Source organism: Anser cygnoides, chromosome 2 (assembly GCF_040182565.1).
Source record: "Anser cygnoides isolate HZ-2024a breed goose chromosome 2, Taihu_goose_T2T_genome, whole genome shotgun sequence".
NCBI classification, from domain to species: Eukaryota; Metazoa; Chordata; class Aves; order Anseriformes; family Anatidae; genus Anser; species Anser cygnoides.
In genome coordinates, this window is record NC_089874.1 from 118,645,104 (window position 1) to 118,663,970 (window position 18,867).

The window sequence follows — 18,867 nt, forward strand, 5'->3', positions numbered from 1 at the left end:
GAACAAGTCCGCGTACACATAAGCATCACGAGTATAACTTTCACAGCCATTTCTACAGCCCTACTGCTTTAGTGTCTGAAGTTGAGGTGGGAAAAGCCAGTAACTGATAATGATTTATTACCACAAAGGCTCTAAGGAATATTTAGATAAATACCAGAAAGTATTCAAAGGTGGGAAGATAGAAGTAACTGCAAGAACAACAAGGAAATGCCCAGTACTGTAGCTGTAATGCTGCAACAGATGCAAAGATTCATCGAGTTAAAGGAAAGAGAAACCATATAGTAAAAATATTAATTAAAAACAAATATTAAAAGGATATTTTGGGGGGCAGGTACACTTAGTTGTATAAAACTTCTGGTCAATGACATAGGGGTCTTCAGGAGTTTTTGTTGCATGTAAGTGCAACGAAATGTGCTCTTGAGGCATGCTCATGCCCTTGGGCACCCAACGTTTTGCCTAATGGGCATCTCACATGTAATATTTCCTTCTCTAGGCATGGGCAAAGCATCTGTCTGGAAGTGTGTGTGCGTCCTGTGTCTTCACTGGCTGCCCAGCTCCTGGTTCGAGCTTCCCTGGAGAAACAAGTGAAAGATCTCAGCAAACAGGGGCATTGCACTTTGTATGTACAGAGGGGTATAGCTGATGTTCAGAAAAAATGTTCTTATTCATGATTTTCAGTACAGAAGGCTGACTTCTCTCTTGGTTGTAATGTGTTAAAGATGATATGACTGACTTAGTACCATAACAGCATGTCAAAATATGTTCTTATGGTAAGAAATAGAGAACAGTTACTTGTTGAGACCTAGGTTCAGCAGTCCAACTGCATTTGGCAAAGAACTTACATGTCTGTTTAAAATTATATTTATGTCCTACTGATTTCAGTGGGACTGAAATAAAAAAGAAATGCTTTGCTTAGCTGAGAATTAAGGCTCAGTCTCATAAGCATCCCCCATCATTACTGAATTCAGTGGAAGCTGGGGAAACTTGTCATTCAGCAGGAAAAAAAAAAAAAGTATTTTATGAGATATGATCTTAATTAAACAAATATATATCTTTTCTGACTCAAGTGAAATGGAAAAGCATGTGGCGATAGTATAGTTAGCTGAAAAAAAGAGTGCCACACTGGAACACAGGGGTTATATTAGGAAAGTCTCCAAATTTTTTATATCACTAATATACAATCTTGCTGTAAGATAGAGATTCTGGAGGCTGGTAGCTGATCTAAATTAAAAGAGGAAAATGAATACACAGAGAAAAGAAAGTACAAATGATGGTTTAGTGTGACATATTTAGCAGCAGTTGCACGTTACGCACTACATAAATTCAAGACCAACTCAGAAACGTTTATGTTCTGAGAGCTGAGGGACTGGAAGCCCAACACCCCTGTTGGTTCATGGGCTTGGCAGGCTGCAGACAGCTCTCCAATGCAAATTACCCTTACAAGTGGCCTTCTATTTGAATGGCATTCACCGTCATGCTTGTTCAGCCCTGGTCACATCCTCTGTGGGTTAGTTTTCGCGCTCTGAACTAACATCTGCAAGGAACTCAGCCGAGAGCACAGCTTTCATCAAAACTGAGGGCATCAGGCTGGACATGAACCAGCCCTCCTGAGGCACTCACTATTTTGAAACGACCTCTGTGGCCATGCACAGACCTTTCCCAGTCCAGAGAGAAGAACTCAATGTGACAAAACAGTAAAACATTGAGTGTAATCCTGCTGCTGAGAGTTTTGGTTGCGTGGGTTTGTCTCATTTGTATAGTGGAACTGTGGGAGAGTGTGGATCACAGCCTTGACTTGTGTGTGAGAGAGACATTATGAAATATAAGTAATATATATATAATATATAGCAAGTCTCTATTAAGTATCTTTCTCAGTTTCTACCATTCTTATCCATGGATCTTATAAGCCAGTTTATAGTTGGGGTGCTGCCTTGTTTCTGTTCCTGTTTCTTGATAAAATTTATTGAAAATGTCAGCTTCATACCACACAGTGAGCCTATGTAATGAGAACAGGGAGCGAGGTTCAAGTGGTGTTGAGTTTAGGGGAAATGAGCTGTCACCTGCTCAGCTCCCTAGGACTGTAGATTTATATAGCAGGAAACTACTGTCAGGAACAGCCCTGTGGCTAGCCTGATTTTGATAGCCACACAAACTGGTGGAGGTATGAAGGAGTGCCATGAGTTATGTTTCCCTTGCTGCTTTCACCTTAGGCAATGACAAAAAACCTTGGGACTGGCTCTCTTCTCATGAATGAGTGTTTTGGGCAGGACGTGTTTCCCTGCAGTCACCCCACAGTCGCTAACTTAAAAGATTCAGTGGGTTTGCTGTGGGGAGGAGAAGGATGGCCAAAGGGGGCTGAGGCCATGCTTTAGCACCACCTCATCCAGGACGTCTCCTCTGGGGCAGGACGAGGAGGATGCCGCAGTCCGTGACCACTTATCCAGCTGTATCCATCCGATGAACCCCACTGGACAGCAGGGCCACGGGGACACACAAACCCTTCACAACCTGAGCTCTGCACTCGCTGTGTGCTGCTGCTGAGCGCTTCACTTCCCAGCGCTGCCGGTCACAAAAATCGCCGTCCTGATTTCAGAAGCTGCCGTCTCCAGCTGTGTATAGGCTGCTCAATGCCAAGCTCATCACACATCAACATCGCATCGTATCATGCAGGGAAGCAGTATCGTTACCCACTGGTTAAAGGATATAGTACACGATGGAGGGCCACAACGCTGCGCATGGTATGGGAGGAGCATTGTCACAAAACCGGCAGGGCTTGGCACGGTGCTGTCCCCGAGAGCTGCTGTGCTGGCGGGGCCGCAGCGCGCACCGTGCTCTGTGCAGGTGCCAGGCTGCAGGCACGGGGAGGGAGGGATCGGAAGGAGCTCGGGCACGTTTTTGTGAATGAAAGCTGATGTCACGGTGACCCACCTCAAGCGGGGGGGAGCAGAGGAAATGTTACTAAACACGAATTCACAGGCGCAAACAGAATGCAAACTCATCTTTTCCTGCAGAATACACATGCGTAGAAAGTCTCTGAGAGCACCAGACGTTGCTTGTTAAAATTTGGCATCTCTTCAACAGAGCTACCAGTTATTTTTCCATAAAACACATTAAGATTCAGTATAAATGCCTTTATGGATTTCACACCACATTAAAAGGAGCGAGTGATTGACTGCATTCACAGTAGCTTATTTTTCTTCCTTTGACAGCTGTTAACCAGACAGAAGCATTATTAGCTCAATTTCTCATGCTGTAAAAATATTTGGATATAGGAATTTGGCCAAATTTTTCCTTCTTGTCTCTGGCTTCCAATCAGAGATGTTTAGATTGTTTTGACAAATCTAGGGTGCGACTAGCACAGAATCTCAAAGGGAAGGCTGGTTTCATTTCCAAGCCTCCAGATCTGCTGAGGCAGACTTGCAGCTCTGAGTAAAGAGACACAAACTCTAATCAGGGCACTCCCATGCAAAGTTTCAGAGTAGTCCGAACTGGGTTTTACTCTTCACAAAAATTAGTGCTCCTTGCAGAATGCACACATCTGGTCCAAAGTTAGGATCTCCCTGCCACGATCAATAGATGGCATATAAAAAATGGATATTGTATGCTAATGCTGAGTCAGATCTGTTGTTTCCATATGCAGGAGACTACAGACAGGAGAATATCCTTCCTGTTTGTCTTGAGGCTCTGCAGTTTTATCATTAATTGTTTGAGAAGCCTTCAAAGCTATCTACCTGTCTTCTGGTAATTGCAAGATCTTAAAGCAAACTCCTTTGCAATCAAGTTTCAAAGTTCTTAAAGCTTTCTAAAGTTCTTAGGTATGGAAATAAAAATGTTTCCTGAATGCCACAATACCACTGGCAGAGCATCTCCTATGACCCTTGGAGAACTGACACTACCCAGGCATTATTCATCATCTTGAGCAAAACAATTGCACCAAAGCAGCAAGGTGACGATAACAGAGAGCCGTGTTGTGAGCTCGGACAGTCAGAGGAAATGCAAGGCACAAACATCCAAGTCAAGGAGTTGTTTTGCATTTAATTCAGAGGAATGGGCAGGTCCATTTCCAAGCCCTCCAGGTGCTACAGGCGGTGCTGCTTCCCTGTGGCGGGTTCTGGGCTCCACCAACTCTGCCATGCAAAATACAGGGGCTCCATAAACCCCTTTCATTCACCTCTGAAAGAATTCCTCATGGGGAAAGCCAGCACCTGAACTCTTCTCAGAGTATTCATCTGAATTATGGCCTAGTAAAGCACACAGAAAGTTTTGGAACAAACACAGGAACAATTTTAACACCTGCTCTCCTGGAATATGGTTATTTTCAAATCAAGTCTGAGTTTTGAAATGTGAATGTTACTGGTCACAGCTAGATTATAAAGCAAATTCTGTTTTTCAGATGCTTAAATGCTTTTTTATTTTTATTTTTATTTTTATTTTTATTTTTAATAGGCATGCTGGAAATAGACACATTGCAGGAGTGTGAAGTGTTCGCTGCGGTGCAACACAAAATAGCAGTTGCAACTACTAAGTTTGCAATTTTAGTCTTCTTAAATGACACTAAGTACTCATTTCTTGTTCAAAAAAAACATTTATGATTTTATATGTGAATATAACGGGGCAGGGTCACCTGGTGGTGAGGACCAGAGAAGGCACCCGTGCCCACCCTGCCTGGCACCCACCGGCAGCCGCCCGCGGTGCCTCCCACCACGTCCCGGTGGGACTCAGCATCTTCTTTGCAACTGCTCCAACCATGCGGGCTGTGTTGGAGGTGAACGCCACCAAGGTGACCCAGCTCTGACAGGGGAGCAGTGGAGGTCACACAGCAAAGTGGCCACCGGCGAGCTCTGTGTGTGAGGCGTTGGCCCCCGCCATTCACCTGAGTTAAGACAGAATCCTACTTTTATTTTCCTAGGTTTCTTCATATAATTAATTAATATCTCAATCAGCCAAGAACAGAGGTTCCTTGGGGAAACACTACATAGAGACAGCACAATTAATTTAGACAAGATCCATTAAGATAGCAAGCTAAATTTAATGGATAGAAGCAGAGACAGGAGCACCATTTTTCAAAAAACTTTGAGAAATCAAGTTTTCTTTCCCCTTGTCTGTTGTCCACCTCAAACAAATGCATTTTTGTTTGAAGGCAAAGACATGCAGAAAGCACAGCACAATCCCTGCTGAATTTCTGCAGATTTCTGTCTTTAGCTGGGGTACTTGGGCCGTGTAACAGTGAAGACCAAACAACCCGTTGATGCTTTGCAGGATAAGGAAAACTCATCCCCCAGCTCATCTACATAGGTGACACTGTATCAAAGGCTGAAATAACACATCACCAATGTCCATTTTAAGTATTTTAAAATCAGTTCTCTTGCATTTTGTTAGAATCTAGAAGTACAGCTTCCCAGAGGTAAGTCAATTAATTTTTTTTTATTTTTTTTAAGCAATGATCTGACTGAAGATGGGGGGGAAAAAAAGTGGCAAATAAGCCTCATCCCTTTATAGGCAAACTAGGTTACTGTAAAGTTGTCCTTGTCACCAGTTGCCAAAGTGCAGCGTGTAGCTCTCGCCTCCTCGTGGGTTGCCATCTGCCATTACAGCTCCTTCTCCTTCCTCTGTCTCCCTGTTGGGGTAAAGTTGGAGCATCTCGGGCTTTGGCAGGCGGTGTTAAAAACAACACTGTGAGTTTCCTCCAGGCCAGGGCAGTCGGCTCCTAATATTGTTTAAATCTCTGCCTGAAGGAAATGAAGTTAAATAGACCTTGTGCTGCTCTCAGGCAAAATCCCCGAAATGCTGGAAAACAAGTGCACCGGAGAGTCTCTGTTCAGACCAGAAGATCCGATTCTTCAGAGAAATGTTCTGCATTTTTGCACAGCATTGCTATAGTCAGTGATTATGCTACATTTTACTGAAGAAGGGCTTTTAAAATTTGCATGATGCATCTCTGGACATTCAAAAACTGCTTCCAGTGTTTGTTTTCAACAACTGCAACTCTTAACAGCACGTGGGAGGCTCTTTTTTGTAGTGTCAAATTCAGCCGGTGTTTGCACAGGTTATTATACCCAAGCACAGATCAGACTCCACTCAAGGAGAATTTCACTTGGACGTCGTAAGGCAAATGGGATCCGCTGACTGCCATGTGACAAACAGCAAATCAGAGACTGAGAAAACTCCTGCTTTCTGCCCCAACAGTTCACGTGCATCACCGGCTGCTCTTGCAGCACACACTAAAAGGAAGTCCCCAGAGTTACTGCCCGAGATCATGCATTATCTGAAATATTAAACAGATTTAAAAAACTGTTTTCAGTTATAGCTTGCACCAAATATGAGAAGAAAATTCATGTGAAATTTAAGGCCTGAATATTGGACAAAAGCAATGTTCAAGAGAGGTTCTTTTGTACATGTGGTTCCCCATCTGCCATCGTTTCATTTTCATATCACATTACAATAAGGGGAAATGAAATCTAATGAGTTTTTAGGCAACTCTCGCTATAACCTATATTTTATTCTATTTTTAAGTCAGTAGAAAAGTAAGTTTAAGTGAAATAGCCACGTTGGGCTCTTTGGAGCAAAGTAGGCAATTAACAGAAACCAGAGCAATCCCAGCACCCTGGCTCACGCTCCCCGAGGCGAAGAGCTGAGGTGGCTTAGGATGCTCAGACCATGCGTCTGCGAGATCAGCTCTCCCTCAGCAGTGACAGCAATAAAAAACAGTACACTTGTACTTCAAGCAGCTGCACGGCCAGAGCAGACCTATCACTCTGCCTTTGTCTTCACCAGAGATTTAAGCCAAAACGCCCCCACCAGACCGTGAACAAGCCTTTTCTTCTTGCAGCTTCTCCACAGCAGTGCTAGTCCCAAGCACTGGGGATGGCAGAGCCCGAGCCCACCAGGACTGGATTTGCTCCTCTGCAGGTGCCATGCAGCCTGTGGACGTTTCCTCAGAGAACCACATGGTATTTCTGGCAGAGTGGCAGCAGCAGAGAAACATCCGTTTTCTCCCTGAGGCCCACTGAAGAACTGTCCATCCTTTCCACACAAAAGAAGGCGCTTAGCCCCATCAGTGCACTGAACAGGAATATCCTTGTATCAACCCTCCCACAAAAGTGTCTTATTTTACGTGAGGTGTAAAAACATTTCACATTAAGGCGAATTAACGACTGTTTGCTGTGATGTGATATAGCAGCCTTCTCCTCTCAGTCATTCATGCAGTTTCACCCTGGACAACATCTATAGCTCTATCTGTCCTGTGGCCATAAGACTTCATACAAATCTTCCAGGCATTCAGCTGTAATAGCCCCCACATGAGGTTCCTGGTTCAGCTCACATCTATTGCTTAATCAATGAGAAATAAAACTCCAGTCCCTGCCAAACTGCTGCTTCAGCTAAGAAAGGCTTGGTCTGCTTTGCTTGAGTATCCTAACTAATAATAATAATGAAATAATGTAAGTAGATCAGATTTATTTGAAAGCCTTTTTTTTTTTCTTTCACCAGAATGGGAACTCAGTAATGCCTGGAGTTTTATTTCTCCCGGAATTACTCTTTAATTGGAGCTGACTGCTGGAGCTGTTATTTGTAACTGCAGCTCTGTCTCTAACCAGTTTAGGGAAAAACCTTTAACATCGCCACCAACGGGGCTGCAATGCTTGCTGTAAGGCACTGACATCACCCCTGGGTAGAGAGAGACTTAACATGCACCCCTGTGCCCTTGTGGGTTCAACAGGCAGGTTGGTGGGGTTGTGCCAATAAATATAGCAGTGGCAGGATTGTGTTGGGCCAGCACAGGCCATCAAGGGGTGGGCAGCAGCCTTGTGAAAAACAATACCAAATAATAAGTATGAGAAATTTGGCATGTATTTCAGTTCCCCATATCTCTGTCCCACAGAGGGCACTCAGCTGCACTGTTACGTGCTGCAGGAATCTCCACCTAACCTGTAAAAGATCAGTGGACCTTAGCAAGCAATAATAAGATTAAGAGAGAGATTGTGGGGAATCTGCTCTGAAACAGCTAGATTCCTGCCTCCTGAGGGCCCGAAGACTAAATGGCAACAGCCACTGGAGGTCTGATGAGGTTGGGAAGCATCCTGTCACCTGCCCTGCAGCCAGCAGGTTCTGAAGGAGACTTCCGAAAGGGTTAAATGGGAAGAAGTGCAAATGTACAGAATGTAAGGGACGTTACAGAAACATTGCTCGGTGGCTGAGGGGAACAGGCCAATCTCCCAGCGAAGCAGAGGTGAAGGATGTTGTGTTGCTCTTTTTTTCCATGGTTTGAAAACATCCAAGAAACTATAACACTTTATGACAAAAAAATAAAAAATGATAATAATAATTACTCAGAGCAATATCCTTGATGGTTACAGTGTAGAGAACATGTTCATAACAATTTTTCTCTAAGAATACTTAAAGCATTTTTCTTGTTATTTTCTGGGGACAAATCTCCCAGTAGCGTGTGTGTAAAATGTGCATCTCTTTTAAAAAGCCCAATAATATATTTTACCATTGCTAACTTAATTATATCATTTGTAATGCAGTTTGCAAATGTTAGGACACGTTTTGTGTGATTTCCAGTTCATGCTCATTAGAAATAGTTTATTCCAGAACGCCTGTTTTGTCCTCAACTGAGGTCTGCTGCTGGTTGCCAATGGGTAAGTGGAAAGACAGTCACTGTGTTCCAGCCTGGGTGAGGGCTGGTTTTTAGTGCCAGATTTGCAGGAAATACCAAAGATGAAGCACTTTGAGAAAGTGTATATATTGCACATATGTAGGTCAGGAAGATCTTTTTCCATATTGTGTTTTTTACAGAAAGCAATAACAGAATGACTCAGCCATGTACTCCTGCTCCCTCTCTGTATCTTCTGCATATGAAACTCCACTGATTTATAGAAATTACTAAAAGAACTTTACTTCCTATTATCTTACATTTTATTTTCCTCTTGCTTTTCTGATAAAGGTTACATAAGCTACAAAAAGAAACCTACAGAAATCTGACCTGATGTGTAGAAAGGGCATGGGGCTGGAGGTGCACTGATAGGGTACGGTCTGCCCAAGCCAATTTTTCAAGCTCAGGTATGGGAGCTTGAAGGGAAATAAAGAGCAGCCTGGAAAATCTCCTCAGTATGCATGTCTTCGAACGGTCAGACATGTACACGTCTGTATTGCTGTTCTGAGCTCTCATGCATGAAGAAGCATGGCCAGCTCTAGGCAAAGCTGCCACATCTCTCGTAAACTAGAGGTGGCAAAAGACCCGCAAACCACGAGCTTTGGACCTAGTGCAGGTGCTGCCAGGGGAGGTGTAAGGGTGTCTGAGACAGCAGCTCCTGCTGGAGGAATAAAGGAAGGGGAGAGGAAGAGCCCAGAAGCTGTCTCTCCTTGTCCCTAGCCATAACACATGGCATCTCAGATACAATAATCCCCCTTTCATCTGACAGGGGCATGCCTCCCAGCCTTGTGGTGGCAAGGCCTGAACTGCTGGGAAACCTTGAGTTCACTCTGCAGGAAATGCCCCCATTCACCTGGTAACATCTGATGGAATCCCTTTATAGCCCTGTCACTTTCCTTCTACATACTTTCCCTGCACTCTGTTTCCCTTCTCTTTTGGCTCCTCTACACTATTTTAAGTACAGCACATTTTGGTTCTGCTTCCCTCCTAATCAGCTAAGTAGCTCTAATATCAAGTATTCTTTGGGGCTGGATTAGGACTTTCCTGAAGAGTAAAAAAAAAAATAAAATAAATAAAATAAAATTTGCAGTGCAGCTCCATTACCACAAAGTTCAAAGGTATTCATGGCTATATATCAAAGGAGGATTATACGTAAATCTAGAGTTAAGATTATTATGCATGGCTCAGCTAGCAGCCACACCTGGTATTACGAATATTTGCAAATCACACACTGTAAAAATCTGTGCATCTATTAAAGATATATGTATATATACACACACGCATACATACATAATATATAGCGTATAATATAAAATACACGTGATATATGATATGTGATATATGAAAAATGTAATACAGTATAATATAGTATAAGTATTGTGTGTGTGTGTGTGTGTGTGTGTGTATAAAATCCAGGAAAACAAAAACTATATTAGACCTGGAAAGCGAGTTGTAGTACATGTAGGATGTAAGAAGAAAATTACTATTGTGTAGCATAGCAAAATGTCAAGGCAGAAACAAACAGTTTATAAATACTATCAAACCAACATTATAAATTAAAGAAAGCAATTATTTAGTCTCAGAAAATAGCAGGTCAAGGGCAAAGGGCCTCAAGCTAAGAATGGGAAAGCTTCGATTGCAAAAACTTCTCTGTGGAACAATTAGATGATCGTACACATACCTAAAAAGAGTTGGGAAAAATATGTCTTGAGTTTTTAAAAGTTCCCATTATAGTAACAACATCAGAGCAAACTCATACTGAAAATAGGCTGCATTAGCACGGAATGGAACGTGCTCTTGGTTCGTTGAATTACTAAAGGCAACTAACTGGAAAATACCTCTGGTTTCTGCGTCGCCCTGTACTTGATGTATTACATCTTTAGCAAAGTAGGCATAAAATGCTAATACACAGTCAGAGTAAAATGTTATTATTCTGGGTGCAGTGTGCTTCACATTTATGTTACTACGTTGTAAATTTCTGCATATGGCAATGACAAATCAGCTTCTCTTGGTGTAGATATTCAAGTACAGTTTAAAGTCAGCCAGAATAATATCTTTGCGAGAAGGCAAGACTATCCTCTTAAATAAGTGGGCCAGGACTGACTGACCTGCGTTCTGACACTGTTAGCTGCTCTTTCAAGTACTTAATTCCTCTTCCCACTGAAGTCAATATGGATCATATGCCAAAAGCATATAATGCGATTTACTTTGTTGTTTGTTGTTGTTGTTGTTTTCATGAATATCTGCAATGTAATCAGTAAAGTCAACAGTACTCTGGAAATAGGACATACAGTCTCATCTAAATATCTTTACTCATCAACTGAACAAAGAATTGGATGGGATTCCAGTTTGTTAATTTGTTTTCTCCACTTGGGTAGCTCTTCTCTTTGCAACAGCACTTCAAATATCATGCATTTAAATGGTTACTCTATTAGAGCTTATTCTATTTCTCAGAGAAAAAGTAGTGGATTTTTTTTTTTTTTAGAAAAAAGAAGTAAAATGTGATTTTAAGATATCTTGCTGGGGAAAAATAGTTCTAAGACAGGTCAAGCTTTGAATTCAAACTAATTGGTAGTATTCCTTCAAATTATCGATTTTTTTAACAATCCAGTTATGGATTGTCACAGTTAAAATATGTTTGTTTGTATTAGCATGACATTTTCCATTCACTAAGTTCTCAAGGAAACATACATGAACGTTGATGACAGAATTTGTCAGAAACCCTGTAAAATACACATCTGAGTCTTAAACTGTTTATCAGAAATAGAAAATAAAAGTATAAAGTTAGGCCATTGTCTTCAAGTTAGCAACACCAATTGCTCTAACTTGTCCTTAAAATCTCACAAGTGGGAGTGGTGAGGATTGATGAACTTAATTGGCACCAGAAAATTCCCAAAGTCTTTCAAATGTTTCTTATGCAAAATAAACAAAACATTCATAACTATTCCTACCATGCTACATTTCTGAATGATGACTGAATGATGACATCCAGGGTTCCTTCCGCTCTGGAAAGGAGCATATTCTGGAAAGGAGGATAGAAACATAAAGTACCTGATACCAAACTTACTCCAAACTTATGCTGATGTAAATAAAATTCAGGAGGATAGCATAAACCTTGTCTAAATTAAACCTGGAGCTAAGCCAGAAAGTCCTTCCTCCCATCTAAACTGCTAGGAAAATTCTCTATTAACATTCAGTTCAGATTAGCTAGTGTATTGTTTGAATAACATATTTCTAAATTACACTCATTAAAAATCATCATGACTTTACAAAATTATATGAAAGACTTCCTTATTGTTTAGAGTTCAAAAGTAAGAACATCCTAGAGGCACTGTGGGCATCCATCAGATAAGTGAAGAAAGATAAAAGATGGCATGTTACATTATCCACTTAAGTGCCACTACTCCATCTGTAAGCCAATGAGAATTCATTACAAAGACACTAGAGAAAAGCAGATTACCTTGGATTTATAGCAAGGTAAATCTGGTTTTGTTTATTTGTCTGTTTGTTTTCAAAGTCCTTACAAATGAACATCCATTATCTTCTTTGTTCTGCTTTTATAGTCTGTGAAGTTAAAAATAGAAGATCAGTATTAGAAAGCCGATTCGGATCTGATCCAGCCTATCAATCTGCTTTGTCAAACACCTGAGCTTGAAGCAGGGAACCTTCTTCACCTGCATTCTTACACAACCCCTAAGAGGCTTCAACTGGTCATGTGAGACAAGATTTTCAGAAGTGGCCGCTGATCATCTATTTGCTTCCAAACGTATGATTTTTCAGGAAGTGTTTAGTGTGGACTCTGAAAATTATAAAATCAAAAGAAAGGAGGGCTGGAAGAGACTGTGGTAGGGGACACATAGAACTGGGACAACCCAAACCAATAGCCTGGAGAAGGAAAGGGGAAGGAAAATGTTTTGCAGCTAAGGAAGAGGTGCAAGCAGAGATGAGTCCAGTGTGAGATGGCATGCACTACCAACACTTCTCCGAGCATCCTGGGCATGCACGAGCATCTCTCTGACAAGGCTGAATAACAAGTAAATGATTTCACAGTGAAAAACATAACTTGTCATTTGATTGGATATTGGTAAAGTACAAATAAATGTATCACACAGGAGAAAAAGTGTGATTCAAGAGAGAAGGTGTAAGGAAAATCATTCCCATCCTCTTCCTGCCCCATCAGGACTCACATTGCTTCCTTAATCATCACCAGGAAATGTGAGTTTCTTTTGAGAGACACCTGCTGAACTCTTTGTGGATTTGTTCTGGTGGCTCAGGACAGGAAGAGGAGTGTGATGTCCTCTGAAGCAGGTCACTGTATGCATTTTTACAGGAAACTGAGAGCCTACAGACAACTTTTGAAGGCAGAAGGCTTGTCCACTAACTTCTGTCCTGGTAAGATGTACGTAGGTCGTGTGTTCAAATGAGAGCTCCCTGTTGGACAGAAGCTCCTTACTCTTGTTAGAGTTCTACCACCTCGATGCTGCAAATTGTCCATCAAAGCCTATCCGATCAAACCTCGTTTCAGTAATCCCTGCTGATGCGAGGTTAAGAACATTAAACCAATGCCTCAAATTGCAGCAATCTGGCCGCTGCTGTAAATTGTATCTAAGTTTGGCTGGATCAATAGGATCCAAGGTCTCCTTGTATTCTGCTCTTTCTTTCACCGAGAAATACACTTGTTATTATTCTTCTGTCTTAAACAAAGATATCATGGCACAGAGAAATACGGCATCGTTATCCTTTCCACACAAAGCACAGAAACCCTTACCTGCAGCATATTTATCCAGACAGGTCTAAGGCTGTACCTGTTGCCCACTTGGTTATGACTGCAGTCTGTGCCCTCATCTCCACCCTGTACTGAGGTGTCATGTTAAGAAAGGGGACGGTTCATGAGCTTAAGTCCTCACTGATGAATAGAAATTTTACTGTTCCCTGTTAGGGTTTGTTATATACTAAGAGTAAATTCTCTCGCCTGTAATATTCTGGCAATGAGTATTTTTTTATTTTTTTGAGATTGATTAAATGCTTCAGCTTTGCTCAGTCTATTAATCTCAGCAGCCATTTATTGCTTCATATACTACAGTGCATTTGGGATTATCCCTTAAGCACTGTGTGTAGAAAGCATGTAGCAGTGAGATACAAATTGTGTGTCTTGGAAATGCTTTTCTGGAAATGAAGAAAAGGAGCTGTCAGAAAAAGTCGGGATGGTTAATATTGGCACTGGGTGCCTCAATCTTTTGTCACCAGTACCGTAAGCTCCCATTTCCTACATCAAATGAGTGATACTAACTCAGATTCTGTGGTATAACCTAGTGTACCCTTACCTGTCTGGTAATTCCTGGTGACACCTGGTTCAGAGGAAAAGGGATTTTCCTGCAACTTCATAGAGCAGTATGAGCAATTGCTGCTGTGCATTGGCTGGAACATTCAGCCTCTTAATCTAGTGAACAGCTACTGCTGCCTCCAAAAGCTGCAGTTATCACTATTCTGCATATTATGCATATTTTTAGAGGTAATACATGCATGCTGCTGGATGAGGCAACCTTCAAACATATACCAACTACGTTAGCAAATGGCTATCAACACGAATAAACCAAACACTAGGAAGTCTATTATTGAATTGTGAATCATGACTTTTCGGTTACTTTTTGTTCTTTTGTCTTGCAAAAATCAGTGGTTAGCAAAACAACATGAGCTTCAGTGGAGATATGCCAGTCTACGGCAGCAGAGGGACTGCTCTTTGCTGCTCGGCCACTGTTACTGACTTCGAGCAATCATCTCAGGACTCTCATTGTATAAATCCTTTGCTTGGTTTGTTGCTTAAAACTGGGTTGGCTTTCATTTCAATAATGTAAAAATGAATAGGCACATGGATCAAGAATTAATTCATATAATAATAAAATCATTGAATCATTAAGGTTGGAAAAGACCTCCGAGATCATCTGGTCCAACCATCACCCTACCACCAACGTCACCAACTAGACCATGTCCCTAAGCACCACATCCAACCTTTCCCTGAACACCCCCAGGGACGGTGACTCCACCACCTCCCTGGGCAACCCGTCCCAGTGCCTGACTGCTCTTTCCAAGAAGAAATGTCTCCTCATTTCCAACCTGAACCTCCCCAGGTGCAACTTGAGGCCCTCTAGTCCTACCACTAGTTATGTGCAAGAAGAGGCCGACCCCCAGCTCCCCACAACTTCCTTTCAGGTAGTTGTAGAGAGCAATCAGGTCTCCCCTGAGCCTCCTCTTCTCCAGACTAAACAACCCCAGTTCCCTCAGCCGCTCCTCACAGCACTTGTGCTCCAGGCCCTTCACCAGCTTCGTAGCCCTTCTCTGGACACGCTCCAGGACCTCCATGTCCTTCTTGTAGTGAGGGGCCCAAAACTGAACACAGCACTCAAGGTGTGGCCTCACCAGAGCCGAGTACAGGGGGACGATCACCTCCCTGGCCCTGCTGGCTACACTATTCCAGATACAAGCCAGGATGCCGTTGGCCTTCTTGGCCACCTGGGCACACTTGGCCACCTGGGCACACATTCCCTCTGCAAAGAGATAACAGTATAGTTAACCAACCTGGTTACCTATAGTTACCTAGTTATTTGAATGGTTTTGCACATACTGAATTTAGAGATCTCGATAGCTAATGAGGCCCATGCACAATGAGAGAAAAAAAACAACGTGGCTGCAATATTTTGGTGTTCCTTGCTTTCTTGCTTCTCTATTCATCCTTCTCTATCACGCCAGCATTTAGTTGTGTCTGTCCATTTATGCTCATCTCTTGTCCCGGTGTGCACTCCCACACTCTCAAATCACTCCCTTGCTAGCCCACCAGAGCATTTTGCCTACCCTACCTCTCGACCATGTTTCTGATGGGATGCATCTTTCCTACTAGAATTCCCTTCACTTACGGGAAAACATGGTGTTGCAGATAGAATGGTTTTGAGGCTGAGCACTGCACAGGAAGGATGATTTATGAGGCCATATGAAGTCATGGGATTTGAAGTGCTCTGAAAATAACACAGATGAGACCAGCAATCCTCAGAACATGTGAGACCAGAAACAGGGAGAGTTTCCCAACATGGTACTCTGGCAGTGACATGGCAAGAGTTTAGGAGATCAAAGAGACCATGATGTCTTCTGAGAGCACATTCAGCTATGCAGGCGTTCTCTGTTTCCCAGAACTGTGACCCGATTCCCTCCCACACCAGCCCGGGCACCCAGCCCTGCATCCCTGCTGCCCGAGCATTCAGGTCACCAACAACACAGCTGAGAGTTTTGTTCCTCCTTGGCTCCTTGCTACCCCCACGTTACTGCTTCCCTCTGAGTCTTCAAAATGCTTGACCACAGTCAAGAAAATCCCCCACTTGCTCCCATTTCCCTGACCAAACAAGCCTTAAATCCATACCCCCATCCCTGTGTACTTATCAGTGGCTTCAAGTCTTTTTCAACAGAGCAGGCTGTCCTTGATCTCAGTCCCCCATGACACCTACTCCATCGCTCATTATATCAAGTTATTTTCCAGGTTCCTTACCTAAAATTATCAAGAGTAACCCATGTATGATTGTTATTCTATCTTAGGACACATACGTTCCATCAGGAGGGTATTGATACCAAAAATTAGTGCTGGCTTCTTACATCATCATGTCAGTTTCAAGTAGTGTTTTGGGAGTGATTTTATAGCAACAGAAATCATAGTCTTCCATTTTAGCATCATTCATTTTCTTTCTTTTGCAATTCTTAGTTCAGTGATAACAAAGGGTCCAAATTATTTTTAGCAGTTTTCTTCTGATTTTATTTATTTTTAAATTGTTTTGATCTTTTATTTTAAAGCAGCCAATTTTTTTTTTCCCTTCTTAGACTTAGCAGGATTCTTAAATAGTTGTTTGTGGTTTTTTCAGTAGCCAAGCCTTCATGAGTGAATTTTTAGAGTACTGTGTGGTGTTCACATCCAAAATAGAAGCAGGCAATACACTGTGCAAGTGCAAAGCACAAACCTCCCTTGATGATTCCAAAGCACTAAATAGCCAGCATGGCACACCAAAGAGCAAGTGCTGCTGCGAAGTTCTTCACTGTAAAGCAGGGTCACTTTTTCCCTGTTTCCATATCATGGACCCAACATGAACCTCAAGCCAGGCAAGAGTATCCATGTTAAGAAACCTCACAGAGAATCTGAAGAAAAACGTATTTCCAAAGTGTCACCCAGCTGTGCCAGCCCAGACACTACCAGTCCCTAACACCTGTCCTACCAGGAAAAGACACACAGCAGTTGACTCCCCTCACAATATAGCTTGGTCTGACAGAGACTGAACTATTCCCAAAGTTGCTATGAGTCTGATGAAGACCCTCAATATATGGGTGAACCCCAAAAGAAAGATTATTCACCAAGGCTCCAAGCCTTCCCACAAAAAGCTCTTATTACATTAACTCGTCCGTAACTACAAAACTATATTGTTATCTCTTTTCCTCATCTCCCTCTTTGTATAGTTCAAAAAGGTCTCAAAATTATTTCTGTATGCACCTCTGGTGGTATTTATTTTGGTGCACCTTAAGTACAACAGAGACTTATTTTATTTACCTAGTAAAGCCACATCTTGTTTACTAATTGAGCATCTTCTGCTCTTTTTTCTCATCAGGTGATTTTAAAATTCACAACATATAATGAAGCTGCTAAGTCTGAAAGCCAAAGCATTCACACTGAGAACACACTCTGAAAGAAGAGTAAAATCTTACTGAGGGAAAAAAATCCAAGCAATGTACAGAGAACCTTTCTGGGCCTGCAGATGAAGGCTCTCACACAGATCACCCACTCTGTGCTACAGGTAAACAACCATCAACATTCATGAAAGCACACGCAGGCTGCACAATGGTCCCTCGGATCCATCACACAGAGCCCTCCCGCACCGTGAGGGCTGACATGCACTATTTCATTTTAGCGTTCGTACAGACATGCAGAGCACACAAAACTAATGCTTCACAACTGAAAAATTCCAAGTAGTGTTTCAAAAACAATATGTTCCCTCTTCAGGGCAGGTGCATCAGGCATCTCTGATCATGTGCTGCTGGCAGCTGGTGCTCAGGAGGGCATCCTGTGGGCTGTTCAACCTGTCCTGTAGGTCTCTGAAACTCTGTCCAGCAACCTTGAGCTCTAACCTTCGGTCTCAGCATTATGCAGGGCATAGCATTCGATTACAATTCAAAGCATATATTGCTTGGATATCTCAGGCTCTCTGTTTAGTGCCTACTGTTCCACCTCCTAAAGAGAAAGCCTACTGTCACGCTGCCGATGCTTGAATAATGGTGACATTGGGGTTATTTTTCTTTCGTCCAATGAAAGGTTTCTTTAACCATGACTGTAGGAGGATAAGAAGTGAAATACTAACTGCATTTATGTTCATACTGCTAACCACATTGGAAAACGACTTCATTTTTTTTTTTAAGTTTTCACTGGGGAAAATGGATAACAATTTATGAACATTCACTCACAGTCTTTCCCAAGCAGACTCTCATTACTATTAATCAACATAGCAGGCCGTGAGATTTAGCAGAGGAATAGTCCTTTTGTTTCTAAACTCAGTGGGTGAGTATGGAGCCAAACAGTGCGTGCTGAAAATGGGGAATACCATTTTTGCAGAGCTGTTTCTAACTTTCTGTGGATGGGCAGCCCTTGAGATGGGCTGCCTCTTCATGGCAGCATGCAACATAGTCGTAGTAGTTCATTCAGAGTCAATTTCCTCATAACCAGAACCAATAAAACCACTTGCATATGAGCTTCCCAAGTGCTTATTTCCAGGAATATATACTTTTGACAGTCTCAAGTCACACAGACATTACTGGTCATCCCAGTTCTGCTGCAAAATCCCCTCCAACCAAACTCTACATCTGTCTGTACAAGGCAAACCAGTAGACACTAAGATAATGAATACATTTAAGAGGCATAAAGCCAAAGTATGACACACTGGGAAAAGGCTGAGGTGCTTCTTGGAAACTGAATTTATGAGTTACCATTTTTTTAGGGTTCTTTTTAAAAATCAATGAGCATGTGAACAAAGGTGATTTATTTGATATAGTGTACTTTGACTGCCAAAGTTTCAACAAGCTTCTTAAAGTAGCTATGCTTCTTGAGAAGAGAGAAGGTGTCTCGGAAACTGACCCCCAGTTAAAAGGTAGGAAATAAAACACAGGAATTAATGGCAACGTTTTGTAGCAGAGGC

At 42.2% G+C, this 18,867-nt stretch overlaps 1 long non-coding RNA gene across 2 annotated transcripts in view; it reads right to left on the reverse strand.

The window, feature by feature from the left end:
* Positions 1 to 2,575: 2,575 nt before the first annotated feature.
* LOC106038434 (uncharacterized) overlaps positions 2,576 to 18,867 on the reverse strand; it is a 39,566-nt gene continuing 23,274 nt past the window's right edge. For both annotated transcript variants that reach the window (XR_007157708.2, XR_010829668.1), the window contains one exon: positions 2,576 to 6,265. This is a non-coding gene — a long non-coding RNA (uncharacterized lncRNA). The remainder of the gene's footprint in view (positions 6,266 to 18,867) is intronic.